Below are 12,677 nucleotides of genomic sequence, written 5' to 3' on the forward strand. Positions count from 1 at the left end.
TACTGTTAATGAAGGCCTGTTTCATCATTTCAGAAATTGGCATGAATTAAATAAGACTAAGCTATCTGTTAAAACTTTTAGACACATAAGGATGCTGCTCTACAATATGCACCCACATTGTAAGATTCATTAAGGCAGGTGGTTATGATGACAATGAAATATTTAATGTTGATTAAAATATCTTTTTGGAAGGCAGCCTTATTAAGAACTTGTATGATAAAAGACATAAGATTGTGAAGTGGCATAAAGGAGTTAAAGATATATTAACTCTTACTAGGAGGCACTGCAGAAGGTGACTTTAAATTAAAACCTGTGCTGATCTTTCAATCTTTCTGAGAATCCCAGGGCATTAGCAAATGATGACAAAGCATCCCTAGGCTTGCAAATAATTGTCATATATTATATAATAGGCCTTCAACACTGGTTTCAATTGGATTTTTGTCCAGAGGTAGAGAGATACATAGATGAATACTTAAAATTTTTAGGATACACATAAAATAATAATTTTATTATATTTATTCATTATTTTTGAATATATACTTTTTCTAGAGATTCTTCTTTTAATGGAAATCAAAGAATTTTGCTCATCTTGAACTTTCTCTGATTTCTGAGGCAATGTTGGAAAGTATTTATGTAAAAGAGCTAAGTTTTCACTAATGACTTGATCCTCATTGATTTCCTCTTTCAAAGGTTCCTTTTGTAACTTTTACCTGAACCATAAAATTAGCAACTGATTACACATTTTCTGTTCAAAGATAGCTCAAAGCAAAACTGTGGGTTTAAAAACATTGAGATCTTCCTCACCTTTTCTTTTTTTTTTGTATATTTCCCTCATTTATAGGAACTTCTGACTCAGAAATACTAAAATTTCAAGAAATGGTTCATCATGAGTGAGAATATAAAACAGTGGTCTTCTTCTGTATTTACAGTTTTAACTTTTCTGCTTATTTGGGTAAAAAAAAAAAAACCTTTTTGTCTGTTACTCCTCCATAAACCAGATATGTCAATAAGTTTATTCATATCAAAGTTTAGGTGTTGGTTATACAAATTACCTCCATAAATTTACTTAGGAGTACCTTTTTTTTTTTTTTTTAACGTTTATTTATTTTTGGGACAGAGAGAGACAGAGCATGAATGGGGGAGGGGCAGAAAGAGAGGGAGACACAGAATCGGAAGCAGGCTCCAGGCTCTGAGCCATCAGCCCAGAGCCTGATGTGGGGCTCGAACCCACGGACCACGAGATCGTGACCTGAGCTGAAGTGGGAAGCTTAACCGACTGAGCCACCCAGGCGCCCTTACTTAGGAGTACCTTTTGTTAGAGTACTATTCATAGTGTGTTCTGAGAACGAACACTGATCTAAATATTACCATAAGTTTTGCAATAGACTGAGCTGATGGCTAAAATTTTGGGCTGGGGATGGTACTAATAACCCCAAATGGGATTTGTTAAAGACTGGTAAACTACCATGAGGATTCATTTCTCTGTGACCTCGGTGACCTTTGAAGGGAAGCAGGAGATCTATTGGAAGTTGCCTGAAGAGATTCCACATACTAATATCTTTGAGGCCCAAGCCTCTGACCTTTAGTGTACTGTAGTATATATATTCTGAACCAGAAAGTAACTGAGAGGAATTTATTCTACCGACTGTGATCAGAGTTTCTCCTCTAACATCCCTTATCCTAATACACTTGCGTGGCAAGTTCTGAAGGACCTCTGAAGTCTAGGTCAGTGTGACTCAGGTAGTTACGGTCTCCAGATCTCAAACATTAAAATCAACGTTTCTTCAGGGCTGTGCTCCTTTCTACTGTTTAGGGCAGAATCTGCTTCCAAGATTCTAGTTTGTGGTTAAATTTGGTTCTTTCACACTGTAAGAATGAGATTCCTGTTCCCGCATGGATTATTAGCCTAGGATTCTGGTCAGCTTCCAGAGGCAATCCTCATTTTGTTAAATATAATCTATTGTCAAATTGGCTAACATACAGCATATAAAGTGTGCTCTTGGTTTTGGGGGTAGCTTCCCATGGCTCATCACTTATACAACACCCAGTGCTTATCCCAACAAGGCCCTCCTCAATGCCCATCACCTATATCCCCCTCTACCCCACCCCCATCAACCCTCAGTTTGTTTTCTGTATTTAAGAGTCTCTTATGGTTTTCCTCCCTCCCTCTCTGTTTGTAACTTTTTTTTTTCCCCTTCCCTTCCCCCGTGGTCTTCTGTTAAGTTTCTCAAGATCCACATATGAGTGAAAACATATGATATCTGTCTTCCTCTGACTGACTTATTTCACTCAGTATAATACTCTTCAGTTCCATCCATTGCTGCACATGGCATGATTTCATTCTTTCTCTGTCAATCCTCATTTTCTAGTCTGGTACTCCTTCCAGGTTCAGACCCAGTAAGGAAGGACTGAGTTCTCTAATTTCTTCCTTCCCACATCTTTATCATTCCAACCATTTCAAGTTTAAAGCACTACTACTGTGAGGTAATGTTTTGTGTCACCCTGATTCCCCTCAGGCCTTGAATGAAAATATGAAAATGTGTTTTTTACACCAAGTACAACTCTTAACCTTGCCAATGGACCAAGGAGTTATTTCAACTTTTGAAAGCATTCATCTTAGACATTCACATAGGTTATTGATATCACAATTGAAGATCATGCAATTTCTTTCACCAAATTTTGGAAAATATATGATATAAAGCATGCAACTGAAAACACTTCAGCTTCATACAATAAGTAAAAGGGAATTTATACATGAAGTATGGCAGAAACATTAACTGCACGGTTCAAATAATTTTACAGGATTCAACTGAACATAAAAGAAGTTATAAGAAGAAATCCTAACACTATCCTCATTGAGAGACTCTGTTATAAGTGAGAATCCTAACACTATCCTCATTGAGAGACTCTGGATGTGCACCTAGAGAAATTTAGCAAAGATAAACTTACAGAAGTAAATAAAGGTACTTGTGACAAAAATAATAAAGATTCCCCAGAAAAATTGATGCTGGGCAAAACTTTACAATGAAGGAGCTCACAGTAATATTTCATGACATGGAATTTCAAAAGATAAAATGTTGGAAATGATGTAAGTTTAGAAAAGATTATTACAATTCATTAGGACTCACTATCATAAAATATGTGGCAAGAAAATGAAGGTAAGAACTGTGAAAGAGTAATAGCAAATTCACAAAATTTTTGTTTTTTGTTTTTTGTTTGGTTTTTTGTTTTGTTTTGCTTTTTGATAAGAAGTAAAACACAATTTCTCAAGGTTTTTAGTGTTTAAAGTGTAATAAATACTTTTTCATTTCTCCAACGTGTGAAAGCAATGGCAACAGAGTTTTAATTTGCAGAGGTCATGGAACAATCATAGTTTTTCCAGTTGGTTATGAAGATCGTTTGCACAGTTGCAGCTAGCATGGTTATTTTTCTCATTCCACACTGGTATGGAGTGATGCCTGCCTGCACATTCCCAATCCCTTTCTCCCATCCCTTCTGCCATAATTGGCATAATTTTCATTTTTGTATATGCTATAGGCACAAAATACATTGTTTCTATTTTTGTTTTAAACTACTGGTTATATTTTGGGGTATTTAGAAATAAGAAAAAGCGATTTTACTTCCATATTCCACTTTAGACACTTCATTTATTTGTGTAGATACAAATTTTACTCCATATCATATTTCTGTGTGAAAAATGACCTTTAATATTTCTTATTCAATAGGGCTATTGATGATGAATTTTCTTAGTTTTTGTTTTTCTGAGGAAGTATTTTCACCTTTATTTTAAAACATATTTATATTGGAAACAGATTTCTGGCTTGACATTTTTTTCTTCTCACAACAATGTAAACACGTCTTCTTACTTGTGTGGTTTCTGATGAGGGTCTGCTATAATTTTTATCCTTTTTCCTTTTGTAGGTAATTTGTATAGGTAATTTCCTTTTATAGGTAAGCCTCCGTCAAGGTTTTCTCTATGTCTTTGGTTTTCAAGAGTTTGTATATGATGTGTCTAGGTCTTGGACTTTAGGTGTTTTTGTGTTTTGTTTGTTCTGATATTTTTCCTGCTTGCTGTTCTCTGAGCTTCTTGTATCTGATTTGACGTCTGTCATTAGCTGGAAATGCTTAGCTATTATTCTTTAGGTAATTCTTTTGCCCTGTTTTCTCCCTTTTCCTCCTTCTGTGATTCCAATTTATGCATATGTTAGGTTGTTTGATTTTGTCTCACAACTCTTAGATCTATTTTTACCTTTTTTTTCCTCCTTGCATTTTTTTAATCTAATTAAAAATTATTTATTCCCCTCCTACAAATCAAATGATTCTTTCCTGGATTCATTGTATAAATTGATTTACATATTGGTGACATTCTTCATCTGTTAACTTTGTTTTTAATGTATACCAGTTCCATTTTATTTATTTCACTCTTCTGCTAAAATTACCTGTACAATATTGCATGTCACCTATCTTTTCAATTAGAGATTTTTACACACCGTAATTTATTATAGTATCATATTAACAAATATGATCATAGTTGTTTTAAATTCCTTGTATCATAATTTCAACATATTTATCATATCTGACTTTCTGGTGATGGCTTGGCCTTTTCAGACTGTGCTTCTCCTTCCCGTTTTGTATCCTTTTTTGTGTGAAAATAAGACATTTTATGTAGGATGGTGGGTAATAAGATGTTGTAGACTCTAAGTCTAAAGTTCTCTTTTGACCGGCAAAAGAGTGGATGCAGGATTGAAAACGAGAGATGGCTAATGTCTGGGAAAAGACAAGAGCTCTGAATAAGGGTCCTTGCCCCATTTTTATTAGGATCAGAAGGCTTACAAACATGGCGATGGACGTCCACAAAGGGACAATGAACCTGTGAACATTAACTTGTGGACATGAGGGAAAGGGGGTCTTGAGGATATCTGTGGTTGGGGGTTTGGGTTAATACAAAACAAAATCCAGGTGCCGGGCAGTCGGGAGAAGGGTTGTTTACAGGGGACATGAGGCAGCATCTCTGTTTATCTCAGCCTAGGGGGTGAGACAGATAGGGGGAGTAACCTCAGGGTTGACAAGACACCTTTTCTTTCGTTAATCATCTCCGATCTGGGCTGCTTTGCCTGAAGCGCAGTCCATAGTTCCATTCACCAATTTACCTAACCTGAGCCTATTCTCCTATAAAAGCAGCTTTTTGCTATAGTACTAAATTTGGGGTGCTTCCACCCTGAACATCTAATCTTGTTTATTTCATATACCTGCGTATTGGGCACCTTTGTGCCATACCTATTTTAGGCCTTTGCCTCTCCCTATTTTGGGGGCTCTTCACCCTCTCTCTTTTTTGGGGTGCATTTACACCTCCTTAAACCTGGCACCTTTGTGCCTCCCTATTCTCAGGGTGTCTTTGCACCCTCCTATTCTTGGGGTGCCAATCTGGTTTACCCAAACTCGGGTGTGAGCATTTTATGATCTTGTATTTCTTTATGCCTTGTCAACCCATTGGTGTAAGCCCAGGGGATTCGTAAACTTATCCCCCATAATAAGATTTTTGTTTTTGTTTTGTAATGATTAGCGATGAACGTGTCCTTTCTTCTTCTAGGCTTTGGTTGTTAAATCAGAATTTGAGCTTGGTTAAATTTTGTTGTTTTATTTGCTCCCCCGAGTGCACCACCTCTTCAAATTCTTCAGAAAATAACTTGTGCTGAAGAGAAACATACTTCGCAGGAGTATTTCTCACTGTCTGCTTCTCTCTTGGCTTTGGATCCTAGCTTGTACAGCTCGCAGAGAGACTCTAGTAGTTCTCCTTGGCACTTGCGACAAGGCGGGGTGTCAGTGGTTTGGATAGACATTCTCTGACACTCTGATTAAGTCATTCTCTTAAGCAGGCACGGTGATACTGGGTTTTGAGAGTGTGGACTTCACAAACATCCTGTCCTTCCTTAAGCAGTAAAAAGAGCCTATCATCTGTTGCTGCCATCCTCCAGGAGTGGACCTGTTTTCCCCTTGTTCTCCTCCCCAAGCTGTAGCAGGTTTCCCCCGGTAACTTCAGAGAATTCTTTCTGTTGCTTCTCCTCTGTAGGTTCAGCCTCTTGATTCTTAAGGAGGCAGGGAAAATGGGTAAGGGTGGAGTTCCTGTGGGGGCGGGTGTTTCTCTCACCCCAGGCACTGACTGGGGCAAGTGGCATTCTCAGGATGCTACCTACTTTCCTGTGAAAACCTGAAGGAAAATCCTGCAAATAGATGTGAGAGCCCCTATAGCTATGATCTCCAGCAGTTTCAGACTATCATACTAGTGTATAGCTCGCATTTTGCAATTTATTAAAAATTTCATGCTGAGGGCACCTCAGTTGCTCAGTCAGTTGAGCATCCAACTCTTGATTTGAGCTCAGGTCATGATTTCATGGTTCTGAGAATAAGCCCTACATTGGGTCTCTGCTAACAGCATGGAGCCTGCTTGGGAAACTTTCTCCCTTTCTCTCTGTCCCTGAGAATGCTTGCTCTCTCTCTCTCTCTCTCTCTCTCTCTCTCTCTCAAAATAAATAAATGAACTCAAAATAAATAAATATATTCCATATATTATATATATACATATATATATATGTATACATGTACATATATCAGGATGAATCTTCTCTCACAATTACATGGTATTCTTTGAATCTTCTCCAGGTAATCAAATCCATAGATTCTGTTTTTTCCTGAACTGGACTGTTATTCTCATGATAGCAAGTTAGTCATTTGTCTTATACCCCCAAAGAGTCAAGAGTCATTATAATTTGCAATTTCTCCAAGCAATTTCTCTTACAAATGTGATAGGATGCTTGCTTTTGCTTTCTACATTACTAAGCTTGCATAGCTTTTTAAATGAAAACTAATATTCTTTTCAATTCCAAAACTGATTACTTTTTCCTATTTCTCAATCTAGTTTTGAACCATCAATAAGTAAAAATTAAATAAGGTAATTTAAACTTATTATCTTACCATGTGAAAATGTGAAACAGTAACAAACACCTAATGTTAAAGCATTACAGTTTGAATCAAGTGTAATCTAGTAGGAAAAATGGATTTTAAAGAGCAACTAAAACTACTTTTCAGTTTTCTCATAGGAATGATACAGTGGCATAATCCAAAATAGACATAGTTGGACTTTTAAAAGCATAAATTAAGAAAATAATTAGTAAAAATAATCTCTTCATTGGTTTGATATTACTAAATTATTAGTAAATATTAAAATTATTAAAGTAAAATACAATTATTAAAATTATTAAAGTAACATACAATTATTAAAATTATTAAAGTAACATACAATTATTAAAATTATTAAAGTAACATACAATTTTGATCAGAAACCTAAATTTTTAGAATTTGTGCATTTCACTTAGTGTTGTTTTTTCCTCTCATGACTTGGTAAGAAATAGGCTATAGTTCATATAAATAATACTTGAAATATTTTTAACATTTTATTTAATATCCGTTTTAAAATGCACCAGTTATCACTAAAAACTGAATGCTTTTAACAAATGAAAGAGGGATAGTTGAAAGTCAATGTTCTTGAAAACACACATTTCTCATTAAAGAATTCTGCAATCAGAAAATGCACATAATGTTACTGGTCCTGGTAAATCTGTAGTAAAAATAATGAATTAATCACTTAGTAATTTGGTATGAAGGGTGAGAAAAGTAGTGAAAATAACTATGATAATGAGCTAAGGGAATTATATGATGAAAATAGATAAAATATGATATAAAACATGAGAAGAGAGGGTAAAAATGTCGAGCTTTATAACGCATTCAAATTTAAATTGTTATCAATTTAAAATATACTGTCATAAGTAAAGATTGTCATATGTAAGCCTCATGGTAACCGCAAAGCAAAAACCTATACTAGATATACCAAAGATGATGAGAAAGGAATTTACAAACGCCACTGAAGAAAGTCATCCAACCACACAGGAAGAGAGAAAGAAAAGAAGAAAAGAGTTGAACTACAAAACTGCCAGAGAACAGTTAACAAAAGAGTAATAATACATACCAATCAATAATTATTTTAAGTGTAGATGGTCTAAGGTCTCCAAGCAAAATACATAGAATGAATAAATAAAAAACTAAAGACACATACAACAATGACAAAAACAAAACCCCTCCATATGCAGACTATAAGAGAGTCACTATAGACTGAAGGTAAAGATAGGGAAAAATATGGTCCATGCAAATAGAAACCAAAAGAATGCTGGGGCTATACTTACATAAGACAAAGTGTACTTTAAAACAAAGGCTATAATAAGAGACAAAGAATGGCATTACTGATACAGTATGGAAGTTTCTCAAAAAGTTATAACTACCATATGATCTGGCAACGCCACTTCTAATTACTTACCTGAAGAAAACAAAAACACTAAATTGGGAAAAAAAATCTGCAGTGCCAAGTTCATTGCAGCAGTATTTACAATAGCAAGCCTGGAAACAACCTAAATGCCTATCGATGAATGAATGGAAAAAGAAATTCTGGTATATATATGCAATGGGATACTATTCCCATAAAAAAATAATAAAAAAAAGAATGAAATCTTGCCATTTGCAACATACATGGGCCTTCAAGTCATTATACTAAGTGAAATAAGTAAGGCAGAGAAAAACAAATACCATATTGTTTTATTTATATGTGGAATTAAAAAATCAAGCAAGCAAGCAGGCAAACAAAAATTCATAGATAACAGAGAACAACGGACTGATAGTTGGCAGAAGCAGAAGGTGGAAGGTGGGTGAAATGAAGAAGGGGTCAAAAAGTATAAAATGCCAGTTGTAAAGTAAATAAGTTATGGGAATAAAATGTATAGCATTGTAAGTATAGTTAATATTATATGAAAAAAAGAAAATGCACACTGTTATTAAGAGCCACACCTAAAATTTCCTGTGGAGTTTAGCTCCACAAAGTAAAAGGTTTTGAATTAAATAACATATATTTCTTTTTTGTTGAAGCAATACAAATAAAATAACTCCTGTATTCCTTCTAATTCCTAAGAGTGGAATGAATCTTTTTTTCTTTGTTTATTTATTTTTGAGAGAGAGAGAGACAGAGCCTGGGTGGGGGAGGAGCAGAAAGGGAGGGAGATACAGAATCCAAAGCCAGCTCCAGGCTCTGAGCTGTCAACACAGAGTCCAACTGGGCTCAGACTCACAGACCTCTAGATCATGACCTGACCTGAAATTGTAGGCTTAACTGACTGAGCCACCCAGGAGCCTTGATGAATGAATCTTAATCATCATTTCTCATGTAAATTAACATCAGAGAACCCTGAAAATGTCTTACAGTTCAACAAATTTACATGTAAATACAGATATGAGTTTAGAAAAACAGCAACTCAAGGACTGTCCATTGCAAAAGACAGAAACTGCTTAATGATAAATTTGCATCTCTGTAATTAAAACAATTCTAACATATCAAAGTATTCTTCACTTAGCGTAAAATATCAATACAAACATTAAACAATGTGAAAGAAGGAATGAATAATTTTCAATCTCTTCTCCTTTATTGTTTTCATCATGGTGTGTGTTATTTTTTTTTTTCCCAACTTGCCATTATGCACACTTAAAATATATTTAACTATAAATCTGCTGTCTCTCTCTAGGCTATAATTCATTGTGTGTACTTACAGCCTCAAAAAACTTCCTCCTGCTTGAGTTACAAACTTTCATTGGCAGAAATTAGAGAAAAAAATTATCTTGCCTAATATGAAGATCATGTAAGTCTTCTGCTCTTCTGACTCCCTACAACTTCTGTTTTTGTTTATTTGTTGTTTTACAGATTGTAAAAGTTATACTTAAATCCTAAAGTTTATTATCACTTCCCTTATTTGACAAATGAGAAGACTTTGGAGACTTAATGATACTCTTCTAGAATTATACAACTAATAGAAGTCTCAAAATTGTCAAAATACACTATATCCTCTCCTCTTTGACACCAAAATGTGTAGTTGCAATAACATTAGTGATCCCAGGAACTGAAACTGGGTGCATATTTTACTCATAGCTTCATACTGATAGTATTATACGATGATATATATCTTTGAATATACAATAAAGTTCCTACATGTATGATAAGTGACGGAGATTAGCAGACATTTTAAAAAGATCTACTTTTTAGAATGGTTATAAAAGGACACTTTGATAATGTGAGGAAAATTTAATTGTACTGGTTCCCATCACTCTATTAGCCCACAATATCACAAAAATTATTGTTAAATTACTAGAGTACAGATTAAAGACAGTAGACTAAAGATGTAGAGAGATATGATGAATTTTTAAAAACCAAGCTTTTTAATGTATAAAAATTCTTATCTTCCCAGTTTGTTCATCACAAAAAATATTCATTCTATATTTTATTCTCAAATATGCAATATATACTTTGAAATGGAAATAATACCTTGGGGTAAGTGATAATGAACTCCTTTCAATTACATTTTATGGTTATGACCTTTATTCTGACAATAATTTAACATTTTAATTAAATCTGAAGTCATTATCTTTTCTAAAAATTTGTCCTTCATCCCTCTTGATATAATTTAATGAAGTAATTTTCCATCCCAATCTGCAATATCTGGTTATGAATCTTAATACCATTTTTCAAAGAAATAACTTCTCTGTTATTTATCTTAAGACAATCTTTGAATGACTGGAAAGTTAAGAAATGCTTTGACTTATCAAATAGTTGAATAATATAAAGTTGTGGTAAATGTATATAATTAGTCCATAAGTGTAAATGTGTTTTAAACTGACCTGACATGCAAATAAATTATGTGCAAGTAAAATTCTTTAAACTTTATGACTCCAGAACTTCACATCATCTTAGAGAAAAAAAATGGTGAGAGAGAGAGAGAGAACGAGGGACCAAAATCAGACTCTTTAACTATAGGGAACAAACTGATGGTGATGGCAGGGGAGGTGAGTGGGGGGGGAAGGGGGAAATCAGTGACTGGGATGAAAGAGTACACTTACCATGATGAGCACTGTGTAATGTATAGATTGCTGAATCAGTATATTATGCACCTGAAACTAATATAACACTACATGTATACACTAAAATTAAAACTAAAAAACTTAATAAAAATAATATCTAAGGTCAAAAAACTGAATTATTTGAAGTCTATAGCCTAAAAATGGAAATTTATTTATTCATGTATTTACTTGAATTAATTACCCACTAGGTACAAGAGAACATTTTGTCAAAAAAAAAAACAAAACAAAACATTCATTGAAAAAAAATCTGTGACTCTATGTATGAGTACTATAGTGGTTGTTTGGATTGTAGCATTCATGCTATAATGCAAAGATGTGCTTGAAAGTGTAACACTGAATAGAGACAGTAAAAAAAAAAAAATCTTTATCTAGTCACATAATAGGGAAACCACAGAAAAACTCATGTCTTATTTTCTATTCTTTTACTTTCAACTTTATGCCCTATGTCCCCTGTACATAGCATAAGATTATTGATAATATATGGTAATGGATAAATTCATAGGCTTTGTAGTTAAATGCTAGAACTTAAATTATAGCTTACTGTCTTATAAAATTTAACTTTTTCCTACCAGTTTTCTCTCTATAACTTTAGACATATATTAATATAATTCACATTGATATATTAAAGGTGAAAAGTATATGATTATCTCAATAAAAATAGAAATATATTTATTATAAATCGAAACCTATTTGAGATTAAAATAAAAAAATTATCAAATACTATCTTATTAAAAAATCCTGAAAGCTAATATCATACATTATGCTGAAATAGGACAATCGTATCACTTAAAATCAGGAATGAGATTAAAATGCCTGCTATCTCCAATTTTACTAAATAATGTGTTGAAGGAACTTATCAAAGAAATAGGACAGAAAAAGAATTTGAATATATTTAAGGATACACAACACATATTCCAAGCAATCCTTTTCTGCAAGATAAGATCATTTAAAGACATTATTCAAATATTAGATTGCATCATATTCTCTATTTATAAGCAATATTTTAAAAGTAGAATCCATTATAATAGAGATAGCTTAATAAATTGACAATATCAACAGTTATTTCTTACGTAGTGGTCTGGGTGAAAACTTTGGAGTAGTTTTAAGAGATCATGGAGACATTATGGTGGGTTTGCTGTAGAAGACCACTGGCCTTGTGTGTTTGGCTATATGTGAGGGTCCACACAAATGGCTAAGCATATTGTACACAAAGATTCTTGATGTTCTTGAACAAATTCCTAAAAATGCAGCATATTAAGAGTATACAAAACAGATTATGAATGAGAAACTGAACATGGTTAAATGGAATCAGATGTTAAGAGATTAGAAGACCATCTTCAGGGTGGCCAATTAGGAGAGGTGATTCTTCAGGCTGAAAATGAACTAAGTCTGGCAAGAAAAATGATTCAGTGGAAATTTTAACTGGAAGAGCCTCCTGCCAACCAATGGCAATGGCCAATATAATAATCATTAAATGACTAGTGTGTTCATGGGAAACAGATGCAATTAAATGTACTTTTATGTTAAAGATGTTTCTATATTATTGACAACTTATAATCAAGAAAACTAATGCAGAAAATATTTAGGAAACTTGTTAATATTGATGAGTATGGTAATGGGGATTTGTAAGTCCAATTTTGATGTGTAAAGCATTAATTTAAGTTATTTAA

General features: G+C 33.8%; 1 pseudogene; it reads left to right on the plus strand.

Annotated features, from left to right (window-relative positions):
- The first annotated feature begins 12,130 nt into the window (after positions 1 to 12,130).
- On the plus strand, positions 12,131 to 12,471 carry LOC109246919 (NADH dehydrogenase [ubiquinone] 1 alpha subcomplex subunit 5-like; annotated as a pseudogene).
- The last annotated feature ends 206 nt before the right edge of the window (positions 12,472 to 12,677 follow it).

This window comes from Panthera pardus, unplaced genomic scaffold (genome assembly GCF_024362965.1).
Source record: "Panthera pardus isolate Hobbes unplaced genomic scaffold, ASM2436296v1 HiC_scaffold_13, whole genome shotgun sequence".
Classification (NCBI taxonomy): Eukaryota; Metazoa; Chordata; class Mammalia; order Carnivora; family Felidae; genus Panthera; species Panthera pardus.